Here is a 13,859-nt window from a genome sequence, read left to right as displayed (position 1 = left end):
GTAATGTTTTATTTCATAATCTTGATGGTAAGCCTATGGATGTTGATATTGTTATCTACACTTTTATAAATGTTAAAAAATAGAATTATAGGGGTGCCTGGATGGCTCAGATGGTTAAGCGTCTGCCTTTGACTCAGGTCATGATCTCCAGGTCCTGGGATTCAGGCCCACAGTGGGCTCCCAGCTCAATGGGGAGTCTGCTTCTTCCTCTGCCTCTGCCTCTCCCCCTGCTTGTACTCTGTCTCTCCCTCTCTCTCAAATGAATAAATAAAAAATCTTTTAAAAAATAGTATTACAGAGATTGGAAATGATGCAGGAAATTTGAAATTTGGCAAATGACGTTCTCCTATTTTTAAAAAGAAAGCAGGGACAGATTTTTCATTCATCTTTCAAGAAACATTTGTTGTAATTCCACTAGGTGCCAGGCACTATGCTAGGCGCTAGAGAAACGGCAGTGAAAAGAAAGATGCCCTCACTGCTTACGTGGTATTATAATTGGAGTATTACATAACCCACAGACAGGATTTATGTGGTTCCGACTCAAAAATTTTTTAACTAATGGTTAAAGTGCTGGTGGCTTGTGACAAAATAGAACAAGTCATACCAGGCTAACTTTATTTATTTAAGGCTAATTCCATTTATTTCTTTTAAGGGGTCCCTTTTTTTTTTTTAATGCTATACAATGCAGTTCTCTACTTTGATCTACTAACATATTGCTGTTTTGCTTGTTTTTTTAATGGCTAGGGCAAAGTTATAGATTTTTTGTTTATATTCATTTTTCCACATGAAATTTGAAGAAATAAAAAAAGTTAATATGCAAATACCAGTATACCAAATTAACCAAAATTATGTCAAAATTCCTTTTTTCCTCCCAAAACACACCACTTGTCATAACATTACAAATACTCTCACAGCATGAATATTTATAAAATCACTCTCTAAGATTCATGATTATCAATTGCAGTGGTTTGACTGGTTTGTCCCAACTAGTTGTGAGTGATGTTGAAAGTTATATGCCTACAACTAACAACAGATTCCAAGTTTTCAGATGATTTTCTTTTTAAAAGAGCATAGTGAGTAGACAACATGTATCTCAGCAAAGAATATGTTAATAACTGTTACTTTAGGATACATTATATATCATCGCCACTTTTCATTTTGCTTGGCTTTTGATCGCAGCAACTTATCAGGAAAAATTTTGCAAAGGAGAGAATTGACCCTTTTAGTTACCAAGATTCAATGAAAAGAAAAGATGTTATCAGAGCAGGACATTTTGGCAATGCATAAAACATTAGCGCACCAAGGAACTCTTCAGACACCCAAACAGGATTTGAACTCAGGCCGTCTAAACTCCATAGTCTACACTCTTAACCATCCACAACGTACAGCTGGTCCGTTGTACATCTCCATCCAACCCAAACTTGAACAGATAGGAGAATCACTTGGAAGACGTTAAAACGCAATGCAGCCCACCACTGGAGATTCTAGAGGTCAGACAATTTGCATTTCTAAAAAGTTTCCAGGTGGCTCTGATACTTCCAATACTTCCTCTATTGCTTAAGGGGTTAAAATTGGCTTGCTGACTATCTTTAAAGCAAGAGAAACTTTATTAGCCGAGCACAGGAAATTACAATCTCACTTCACAACATCAAGATGGAATAAACCCCTTTCAATTCTATGATTACATGAAACCCTTTCCCAAATCAATGTGGTTTATAACTCAAAGACAACCAAAACATGGTTTACATAATAACTTAAAAAGCATTTTTTGCCTGTCAAAATGGAGAGAAAAGGCATGCATCCTAGGAATGCCTTCTACAGTGAAAATGAGGGTGACAAGACCATAAGCATCCAAGCTTCTGGAATGTGTTAGGCTTAAGGGCTAAACTCTGTCCACCATCTGCTTACAGGTACAAACTCAAGAACTAATATTTCAGCCAAGACTGACTTTAGCTCAGGAAACAAAACGGGCATTTTATATTAGAAGCTTCTCACACACAATTTGGTTTCTAAAAGAGGAAGCTAATTTGGGGAAAGCATGCAAATCTTAGCTCCAGAGATAGAGTGGGGGAGGTCGTGTTTAGCAAAGTCTGAGCATTACATTAGTCAGGTTCTCCCGGGGCCCAGCCGATCTGCAGAAAGACAGCTGCTTGAATTTAAGCACCAGTTAAAGATTTCACAAGCTTTAGTCACTTTCTTTTACAAGAACATTTGACTTGCGTACTTAGAAAGTAAATCACTGGAATATTCTGTTTAAGGGGGGGACAAAAGCATATACTGTGAGTCTTTTACCATAAGAAGTAAATATTGGGGGAAATACTTTTTTCTTTTAAAGATTTTGTTTATTTATTTGAGAGAGAGCGAGAGTGCACATACACACACAAGTGCGGGTGACAGAGAGAGAAGGAAAAGCAGACTCTCCACTGAGCGGGGAGCCTGACCAGGGCCTGATGCAGGGCTCGATCCCAGGACCCTGATATCATGACCTGAGCCAAAGACAGACACTTAACCAACTGAGCCACCCAGGTGCCCATGGGGGGAATAATTTTCAAATACAGTAGCAATATAGTTCAGCTATGGAACTTCTTTATCAAGTGTCTGCTGGGTAAGTCGTAAAATGACTAATTTGTCAGCCTTCCTGCAGTAAAGTACTCTACCTGAAAACTTGAAGTTTCAGGTCTTAAAGATGTAATTTTCTGGTATGTTTTATCTTCGTTTTACTGCTATGTCTTGGTACATAGTGATTTCTTGAGAAGTTAAAAAGTTTGTTCATAAATATTGCCACTTCTGTGTTGAGAAAGAACTTTTGAACTCCCATTTCCGATATTTTCAGGAACAGTGAAAAACACTATTTTTTGATGTTTCTGCTCATTAAAAACAAACATAAAGGGGGGTGTGGAGAAGGATGTATAAGCATTAATTCATGCCAGTTCATGCTGTACTTCCAGTGTGTGTTATTAAGATGTTTGTGTTAGCTCTTAAACCTGAGGCTCCTTCTTTGGGAAACAAAATGTAAGCATATACAAAATGCTCATAAATTATATTAATATTGATCAATAGAAATTCATACCTTACAAGAAGCCTATAAAAGAGTGAATGCTAATGGTTAAAGGAGCACAGTGCAGCGACATACCTGAAGACTTTCAGTCAAGGGTGTCTTTCCACTGGGTTCCTTCGACAATTCAGAATGTACTCAGATGATTCCTTTTACAACCCGGTGACAAGCCCATGAGATGCTGTAATTCTACTATCTTAAATCAGTTTTAATTCATCCCTTGTTACTGAGCATGTAAGCACTATCAGGAGAGGAGAAAATGCCTATTTAGAAATTATTTGTGCTGACTACCATGTCTTAATTGTCTTTAAGCAGCTCTGCTAAAAGATGCATTTTTAAATAAATAAAATGATACAAGTTTACATCTGGGAGTCGAGTAAAGATTTGTTTTCAGGAGCCTGTGATATTCAGGATAGACTCCTTGGGTAGTCCATAGAAGAGCTGCATATCCAAGACTGGAAAGATCTGGAGGTAGATTTTGAGGGCCTTCTTGAGCCCATGGAGCTATTTTAAGTCATGGCAAAAAAAGAGCCACACTCATATATTCAGTAAGTTTCAAAAATTATTTATATGCATATTTCTTGCATAAGCACTAGAGAAGAGAATCATAAGAAGTATCCAATGGAGTTAAATAAGGGCATCTTAGCTGGCAAGGAAGGAAGGTTTTTCTGAGGAGTTGACTTTTAATCTATGTTTTTACAAATTAGCTAAGAGTGGGGCAGGTGGAAAGAATAAGAAAAAACATGATCCAGCCATAGAGAATATTGGGTGTGAAGACCATGAACAAAGAAGTAGAGAGGTCTTGAGAGTGGAGATGGAGAAAATGCTTATTTATAGAGGAAAATAGATGGAATTAAAGAACAAGGAAAAAGGAGGTCTCAGTGATGATCCCACATTTCTGGCTTAAGAAATGGTAAGATAGAGAAGCAATAACCTGTACCAAGAATGGGGTGTATGGGGCGCCTGGGTGGCACAGCGGTTAAGCGTCTGCCTTCGGCTCAGGGCGTGATCCCGGCGTTCTGGGATCGAGCCCCACATCAGGCTCCTCCGCTATGAGCCTGCTTCTTCCTCCCACACCCCCTGCTTGTGTTCCCTCTCTCACTAGCTGTCTCTATCTCTGTCAAATAAATAAATAAAATCTTTAAAAAAAAAAAAGAATGGGGTGTGTGCATTTATTCAGAAAATGTTTATTGAATACTTGCTACATGCTAAGCGCCATTCTAAACAGAGCCACTGTATCCAACATTGTAATAATGTCTGATATTTGTTGAGTTTTTAATGTGTCCTGAGCACTGTAATACATATATATATTCACTTCACCCTTAATTAATGTTATATAATAAGAGCTATTTTCTCCATTTTGCAGATGAGAAAAGTGAGGCATAAAATGTTTAAGAAACACATAGTAAGTAGTAAATTCAGAACCAAAATTAGGCTAACCGGCTCTAGAGTTGAGGATTTTGTTTTTGTTTGTTTTGTTGTGTTTTTTTTTTCAGCACTTATTTATTTGAGAGGCAGAGAGACAGAGAGAAAGAGCATGTGAGTCGGGGGAGGGGCAGAGGGAGAGGAACAGGCTCCCCACTGAGCTCAGGGCTCCATCCCAAAAACCTGAGATCACAACCTGAGCAGAAACCAAGAGTCACAGGGCAGCCCCAGAGCGCTGATGATTTTAAACCCTGTGCTGTACTACAGACCAGAACGTAGCATTGCACAAGTGTGTACTGAGCCACTGGATACAGCAAACACCTTTCTGCGCTCTCCAGGTTTAGGTCAAACAGGAAGGGTTAAGAAATGTTACAGTTGACGCTCATACGGAGACACAATTGCCTAGTCTCCCAATTGCTGTGGTTTCATCACACAAACATGTAACTTTTGCAAAGTCAAATATATGTGATTGACACGAAAAGGAAGAGTAGAAAGGAAAAACAAATTCAATAGTGTGGAAGTTTTCTGCTGCCGTTCCACTCAACGGAGGTTATCCCTGGAGTCTGTGTAAAGTGGGAAAGGTGAATCTCCTGAAAATTCAGGTAGTCCCAGTTCCCGATGGCCTTCCCCAAACAAGCACTGTAGAGGTGAGTGTGATTCTTGTGTTAAGGCTCATGCTCCACCTCCCCAGACAGAACCGCTTCGCCAGGTGCACATATGGAGGAGCTAAGGCAGCTTGCATCATTCCATACTAAGATGTCACATATTGCCAGTGTGACACCCTCTAGAGGGACGTTGTGCTAGATTGTGTTGTTGATCCCATTTGTGCTGAAGATTTTATTTTTATTCTCTGTTCTTCTCTGCAACTCCCAGTAATAGCATCCTACACCCCTACTCAGTGCATGTGACTTGCAGTCAGTGTCTTTCCCTTTGGAAGCCATGTACCTCCCACTGTCATCATCTTCAGCCTCAGCCATGTGACTTGGACAGTAGGACAAAACCAGGGGTGAAACTTTTTATAACTGAACTTGAAGAGCCATCAAATGGTTTCCCCTTGGCTCTTTTATCCCCTACCACAAAAATATTATGTACCAGAAAAGGACTATTCCTACAGTCTGGATCCCAGAAAGAAGAAAACTCGTGGTATCAACCTGCAAGTAAATCTAGCCAACATCTAACATGAAAAAGAAACGAATCTTTATGTTTAAACTGCTGAAATTTGGGGGCCATTTATTACTGCAGGATAACATAGTCTAAATTGACTGACACAGAAATCCAAAATGACTTTTGCCTAAATTTGAATGTATGAGAATTTCACTTTAAAATCACCCTTAGAACCTACCCCACATTAAGATGCAACTCCAGGCATTTTAGGGAGTTTCTATTACCCCTCTTAATTACAGGGCTCAGGTTTCATAACTGAGCTCATTAAGAGAAGACCTATAAGGGGCGCCTGGGTGGCTCAGTCATTAAGCATCTGCCTTTGGCTCAGGGCGTGATCCCAGCGTTCTGGGATCAATCCCTGCATCAGGCTCCTCCACTGGGAGCCTGCTTCTTCCTCTCCCACTGCCGCTGCTTGTGTTCCCTCTCTTGCTGGCTGTCTCTCTCCCTCTGTCAAATAAATAAATAAAATCTTTAAAAAAAAAAAAAAAAAGAAGACCTATAAGCAGGGCAATCTCAACCCTAAAATGATAAACATTGTTTTTGGTCCTCCAGCAAAAGCTGAAGATCTTCAGAGGGGCTGGCCCTAGATGCCTATTTTGACTCCCAGCTCCAGTAACTCGAGTTGAACTTTTCCCATTCTGGTCTTCTGCTGAAGGATTAACAGCTTTAGAAATTTCATTGTAAAAGCTTTTCTGAGGGAAAAGGAATAGCAGTAATGACAAATACACACACATGTTTCTTGTCCATTTGTTCTCCCTGATCTTGGTTCAAGATGAATATCTCGTTTCTACGTTTACAGACAAATGGCTGGTTGCCTGACACATTCCTTAGACTAGAAACCCGATTTTGCCTTTTTCAAAGGTAATGAATGTTTTCTTTATAAAGTCTGTCCTAATTCACCATGTACACCTTCATCAACTCAAGGTCTTATATAAAGTCTTGGGTTTTGCTGAATTTTGTCTTAGTATCAACCAACTTCAATCCTTGTAAGTAACTCAATCTTTCTCTGTCTTTGTCTCTGTCTCTGTCTCTGTCTCTGTCTCTGTCTCTCTCTCTCTCTCTCACACACACACACACACACACACACACACACACACACACACAAATCCACAGGTCACCAATCGCTATTTCTGAATGTTTTCTTCTATATTTAAAATCTGGCAATGACAAAAGTGCCACTAACACGACATATCTGAGAGACCAGTTCTACACGAACTCAGGATGAATAACCTGAGATGAGAAGAGGAAGACAGAAAAGAGGTCATGGAACTTTTTCCCTGATGACATATATCTTAATGTAACAAGATGGCAATAACACGACAATAAGTTCCCTTGATGGGGCTTGAGCACCAATTACCTCCCCAACCCTTGATTTTTTTTCCCCCATACACAAAGTCACATAAAGAAATGGTCGTGAAGGTTTACCTAAAGAAGGAGGGAATGTGTCCCTAGTAGCGCCAATAGTTTGAAATTAAACAGTAAGTTCTAAGTCCATATGAAATTGTCATTTTGCCTTGAGCTGTGACAAACAGATTTCTGCTCACTGCCTTTCTGGACATTAAATGGAAAGAAAGTGATTCTTTCCCTTAGCATTCTTCTCAGTCTTTGCATGCCAATCTTGCCTATGAGCTATGTTTTTTCCTTAAAATTTAAACACCCTTTTCCTCCCACCCACCAGATAGAATGCCAAGTGCTGTTCTCTAATCAGCTATTGATTTGGTGCCATCTGTTACCTACGAAGCATGATTTCAAGAAAAGCAATGGTGTGGCATCTCTTAGCTTAAATTGTTCTAGTCAACCTCTTCTTCCAAAGTGCTAGACATAAACCTGTTTATTCCCTGTCTGCCACCCTGATTTGCTTATGACTTGTTATTATTTATAATTTATATCTAAATGAATTTATAAAATATAATGGAAATTTGCATTTGAGTGGATAGGTTGAACAGAAGGCTTTTAAGCCATTATTTTCCTCAGTCAGGAGGTTCTCCTGGGTATGCCAGTCAGCCACTTGAGCTTTCTGAAAAACATCACTTCCTATACAGTTTCTCCACTTAATTTTTTTACTTCTCCTTCTTTGGGGTAAAAAAAAAATTAATGAAGAAAATCTACACCATTCTTCAATTTGAATGCCACCATTTATTAAAAATAGTGTGGTGTTAAAGGATATTCTTTAACTGCTGGTCGCAATAGAAGTTCGATATGATGTCATCATAGAAATCATAATTATAGTCATTTTAACCATGTAGCAATGAATGAACCAAACATCTCTATTAGTTGATGTGATGCAATTTCTAATTTCCTAAATGTTTGGCCTTTCCCTTCTTTGTTTACCTATTTACTTTGTACACATTTTCTCTAATTATGTTCCCTTTGTTTTCAAGGAACAAATATATCTTAAGCAAAAACAGAAAGAAAAAACAGGGTTATTATTTTAATCATAAACATTGTAATTTATTGGACACTCAGAAATAGAACCGAAAGTACCATTGTATCTAACTGGGACCATGACAAGAAAGTCATGGGTTAAGATGACTATCTCTTTCTCTCAGGTCACAGTGTCCGCAACACATATATATTGAATAACCTCTATGTGCCAGGCACTGTCTAAGCAGCAGAAATGAGATATTGAACATTAACCAATTATTTAAAATACTTTAAAAAATAGAAAAACTTTGCAGAGTAGAAATACTAGATGCAGAGCTCAGTTGAGCTTGAGAGTATAGTAAAGTCTTCTTAGAAATGAAGTTGAAGGGGAATGGGATAGACTGGTGATGGGTAGTAAGGAGGGCACGTATTGCATGGTGCACTGGGTGTTATACGCAACTAATGAATCATCAAACTTTACATCATAAGCCAGGGATGTACTGTATGGTGACTAACATAATATAATAAAAAAAAATTAAAAGAAAAAAAATAAAAGAAAAAAGAAATGAAGTTGAGGTTGAAATCTTAAGAATAAACAGAAGGTAATCAGGCAAGTGGGGTTATGAACTTTCAATTAGTACAATTGTGTGTTGTCTAAATTGCTATGTCTGCTTCATTCTTCTGCCTATGCAGTTTCTTTGGCTATTTATACGTTTTGCACAGACCCAAAATATAGATGACTTCAAATCTGGAAATCATACAAGCATTAAACTGTTACAGGCAGACTATGGTCTCTCTTGTTTGAGTGGACAATCTCATTAACTTAGCCTGATCTATGGAGGATTTAGCTAATATTAGGTGATGCCACTAGTCCAGGTAACTTCTGGAGGGGGATGAGGGCAGGGAGGGTTTTGAAGTAAATGGCTGTGGTTATAGTCAAGGGTATGCAAGAAGGAGAAGTAGACTGCGGCTGATGAACTAATTGATGTGTCTAGAACACAGATCTTTTCGTGCATACACACAGATGCAGGGCCTCATGGGCAGTACTCTGTTTTGTTTCTCACTGGCTGTGAGCAGTTGTGCACACACTAATCCAGCTCCCTCTAGGATTACTAACTAGGCAGCCGTGTGGCAGGAGCTGAGAAATGGCCAAAAGCAAGAACAGATTGTGGCCACTGAAATGAAGCCTGCTTCCTTGGGAAAGGTATTCATGACCTTGGCTTGATTAGCTGTGTTCTCTACACCTGTATAAAGTACTATTATGGTTTGAATAGAATTCTGTTGAGTGCTATAGGATGTGGATATTTACAATAAAATTACCAGTATTAATCTAGTAGTAAATTGTTGGGTTCTAGAGTCAGACAGACCCCCAACTTGAATCCAAATGTTATAAAAGTTACCTAACATGTTGTGCTGTAAGATTTTTTGTCCCGAAAATTAAGATAACAGTGAAGAATTATGTGGAATAGCATGGAATAGACTAACCAAAATAACAGTGGCTTCAACACAGATGGTTACATCTCTCTCATCAAAGAATTACAGATATAAGCAGTTTACAACTGGTATAGTGGCTCCAGGAAGTCATCCAGAACCCGGGATCCTCTATCTTTGGGCTCCCTCATGCTCAGAACGGGCTTCCATCCTCAAGCTATATGGTCCACGCTGGCCATTGAATCATTAGGAATCATGTCTGCATTCCAGAGATTAAAAAGAGAAAGTGGGGATAGAGGGTGGGTTCAAAAAGAAGGATCTCCCAACGGCCGTAAATTCCACACGGCAGATCTGTGCACATGCTCTAGGTCGGTACTCAGTCACGTGGCTGTATGACGCTGCAAGGTGGGCATGGAAATTGAGTCCTATAGCTAGCACTTTGTCACTTGGATAAAATCTGGGTACAAAGGAGAACAGGGAAATTAGACTGTAGCCAACCAGCCTTCTCTACCACCACGTTCTCCAAAGGACTGTGTGCAGATTAAATGAGTTAATATACATTAAACTCTGAGCACAGTGCCTGCTACGTTGTCGGCACTCAGAAGCTACAGTTATTACTTTTAGCCAATTGCTAGGTATATAAAATTCTACTATTTAAAACTCATTAAAAAGGAAATTATCTATTATTCTTCAATATGTAAATTCCTTTATTCTATTTGTACTGATTAAATTTTAAAGGAAATGACTTTAAAAAGTCACAGACAAAATATGGAAGAAAAAGTTTAAGCCAAGAGTTAAAAATTATGCTGGAAAAAAAAAAAAAACAACTGTGCTTTGGAGAATTCATAAATCAACAAAAATTTATTAAATAAATGATACAAAAGTTAGGAAACTGCAGAAAACTACATATATAGGAAAGGAAATGGTTTCCTTGATTTCTAGAATATTTCTCAATAAATAACTCAGAAGAGATGATAATAGAATGTTGGTTTTTCCTCAATACTTCACAGATTTTCACACAGTTCAGCACAAGTGCTTGTGTGGGTGGAGAATGGAGGGGAAGCGGCATGTTCCTGTTCTTCCTCAGATGTCTTCAGGCTCTGCTGACTCTCCTCCATCTATTTTCTCCATCCTTCCCATTTCTCCCTTTTTCTCCAAGTTCTCCAAGCCCTCCCTCCCCCTGCCCCCTTTGCATTCTCCTCTGGGACTGTTCTGTTGTGCTACTTTGCGATGTTTTTGAGGTTTGATGCAAATCCTAATCGATGTTTTTTATTCTTTTTTAGAGTATACATCATCATGAATCACTTTTTCCGGGCAAGAGGTGGTGCCAAGTTCTCTTAATGCTATTCTCTCGTTCAATGCTCTCTCAAAAGTAAAATGGAAATAAACTGCTAGAAACATAGCAGAATGGGTTTCTGCATCACACAGACCTTGGTGTGTGCTACCATATGGGAAGTGAGTTCCTTGTTCTCAGCCTCAGTTTCCCTTTCCCTCAAACTGATTTAATAACAGCATATGTAACATAAGGATTTATGCTATGGATCGAAGACGGTAGTGTATGTAATTCATAACACAGTAAGAAACGTGGAACAAATAAATATTAGCTCTGATAATAATGAAAGATGATATCGAAATTCTACAGCTAAGTCTCTGGTATCTACAAAATATTGTTATTAAATAATAATTATTTTATTAAATAATAATTATTTTATTACACCATTAGAAAGGTCAATGAGAACTTACCACATGGAGCCAAACAAAGAAATAAAACCTCAAAAATAAATATGCCATATTTGATTCATTTTTTGGGTGAATTTCATTCCCTGGTAGAATACCACAAATTGTCCAAAGTCTGTCTTTGTGGCTACAGTCCAAGAGCCAATGTTGTTATGCACTTGCTGCATGATGAAATATGATGCCTACTCTAGGTCTTCCGTCATTTAATCTAACCCAGAAATAGATCATCTCTCGGTTTAATTTTTCTTCTTGTATCTTGAAATTATTTCCTCATTGTTCATCATTCTCTAGACAGAATAATCCAGACCTCATCTAGTAAACGATACAGTATCAGTCCATATTGATAAACCTTTATTCTAATTAGTGTGGATATGTTTATCCTTTGCCTGACCATCTGAAATAACTGCTCCCACTCATTCACTTTCTTCCAAAGCACATATGGTGTTTTTCTAATAATCCTTTTTCCAAGGCACTGACGGATCTTGACAGACTTTCCTTACCTCTGTCAAAAGCAAAGGTTCTTAAACTGTTTTGACTGATGGATGTTTCTGAAAATCTGATGAAAAAGATAGCTATTTGGGGTGGGGGATTCATACATGTTGCTATAGATTGAATGTGTCCCCCCACAAAATACATATGTTAAAATGTTAAACCCCAAAGCTATGGAATTAAGAGGTGGGGCCTTTGGGAGTTGATTAGGTCATGAGGGTGGAGCCCTCACCAATGGGATTAGTGCCCTTATAAAAGAGACCCCAGAGAGAGGTGTTACCCCTTCTATCATGTGAGGATAAAACAAGAAGTCTGTGTCCGGAAAAAGGGTCCTCACCCAACCATGTTGGTACCCTGATCTCAGATTTCCAGCTTCCAGAACTGTGAAAATTAAGTGTTTATTGTTTATAAGCTACTCAGTTTATGGGATTTTGTCATAGCAGCCCAAACAAATTAAGACATTACTTAATTGCCACGTGGCGTTTCTACCTTTCTTTTGCATTTGTTTTCTCCCCAGAAGTTACACTTTTCAAAGAGTGGCCCTTTAAATCTCATGAACACTCAAACTTTTTCCTGCAGTCCATATTCTCATCTATTAGGTACACATTTTGTATTTTCACACAAATGTGTGATATATCTGACGTGATATATCTGACGGTAGGTTTGGATCAACTATAGGCTCATTCTAGCTCCCATCTTCTCCCTGCATAACGGCTCGTGGCCTCCCTTGCTTACTGCAAGGCCTTGGGGTAGGAGGTGGTGGATGGCAGTATTAGAGACCCTGAGCTGGATTTTCCTGTTTTGGCTTTCTGTCTTTGAATTTATATGAAGTTTAATATTCTCTGTAAATTACACTGAAGGTGTTATTCTGGTATAGTTTTATTCTTCCCTACTTGTTGATCTGTATTGTTTTAGGAAGAAACACTAGGACATAGGGACAGAGACAGCCACCCTTGTCTTCAACTATCTGAAATTCCTCACAGATAATTCTGCTACTGTGCAAAGGGCAGGTTGGAAGAGAGGCTAAAAACTGAAAAGACCCACTTGGAACTATTTCAATAGTGTAAGTAAAGTGTAACGAGGACCATGATGAACTCTGGAGATGAAGATGTGGTAGGTTCAGATGATATTAAGAATCTGGTAAGTGTCAAGCAGAAGGAAGGAAGGGGGACCTCTAGGTTTCTGGCTTTGCCATTATGGTCATTACGGTAGAACCATGCAGACATAAAGAAGACAGGATGGGGGCAGATTGGTGCAGATGGGGCGTACAGATAGAATTTAATGAGTTTCATTTCAAAACTAGGAGTTTGGAATACCTGAGAATTATCCAGGAGAATTTGCTCACTGGGAATTTAGAAATAGAGAGCACACAAAAATTTTACAACTAAAGATAGAAATCTGGAAGTCCATGGCATAAAGCTGACAGAAGAAGCTGTGTTCATGTGTGAGGTTTTTCAAAGAAAAGGGGGTAGGAAAGAGTATAGAGGAGGAAAGAATGCCAGGATAAAATCTGGGAAGGCACTTCCACTGCTGGTGGTGGCCGAGGAAGAGGAGCCAGTGGAGAGATCTAGAAAAGAGAAGTTGGCAAGCCAGGGGATAACTCAGGGCAGTCCCATCTTGAAAGTGGAGGGTGAAATCAGTTTCTTGGTGGAAGTGTTGGTCCATCTTGTAAGTACTGACAGCAAATAAAGGAGGAAGTGAAGATAAGACATCAAGCTGCTCGAAGACTAAAGATCTGTTGAAGTTTTTAGCATTAGGTCATTGTTGATGTTTGCAAAGAACATTTCTTATGGGTTGCTAAGGGTGAATGTCAGGCTCCAGTGGGTTGAGGAATGAGTAAGAGGTGAAGAATTGGGGGCTGGAAGCACAGACCCCTTTTCTATAGTGCCTTATCCACGGCAGTCCCTGAAGGACAACATAAGAACAGTAGTTAAAATAACAGACCTAATGATACTCTCATAACATTTAACACTCCTGACCTGTGACACTTTTGGCTATATGTGTAGATACTGTTTCTTCCATTTTAAATTGGAAGTTCCTTAATGGAAGAATATGTGTCTATGTCCTGCATGCATCACGCAGAAGTGTGTGCTCCTATGATGAATTCAGTTAGAATCTGTTGGCTAAACGAATGAACCAATGAACGACTCAAAGAGCTAAGACCCAACTGTGTTCCAAATCCCAGGCATAATAC

Source organism: Ailuropoda melanoleuca, chromosome 15 (genome assembly GCF_002007445.2).
Source record: "Ailuropoda melanoleuca isolate Jingjing chromosome 15, ASM200744v2, whole genome shotgun sequence".
Taxonomy (NCBI): Eukaryota; Metazoa; Chordata; class Mammalia; order Carnivora; family Ursidae; genus Ailuropoda; species Ailuropoda melanoleuca.
The sequence above is the reverse complement of the archived record's forward strand: the minus strand, read 5'-3'. Positions refer to the sequence as shown.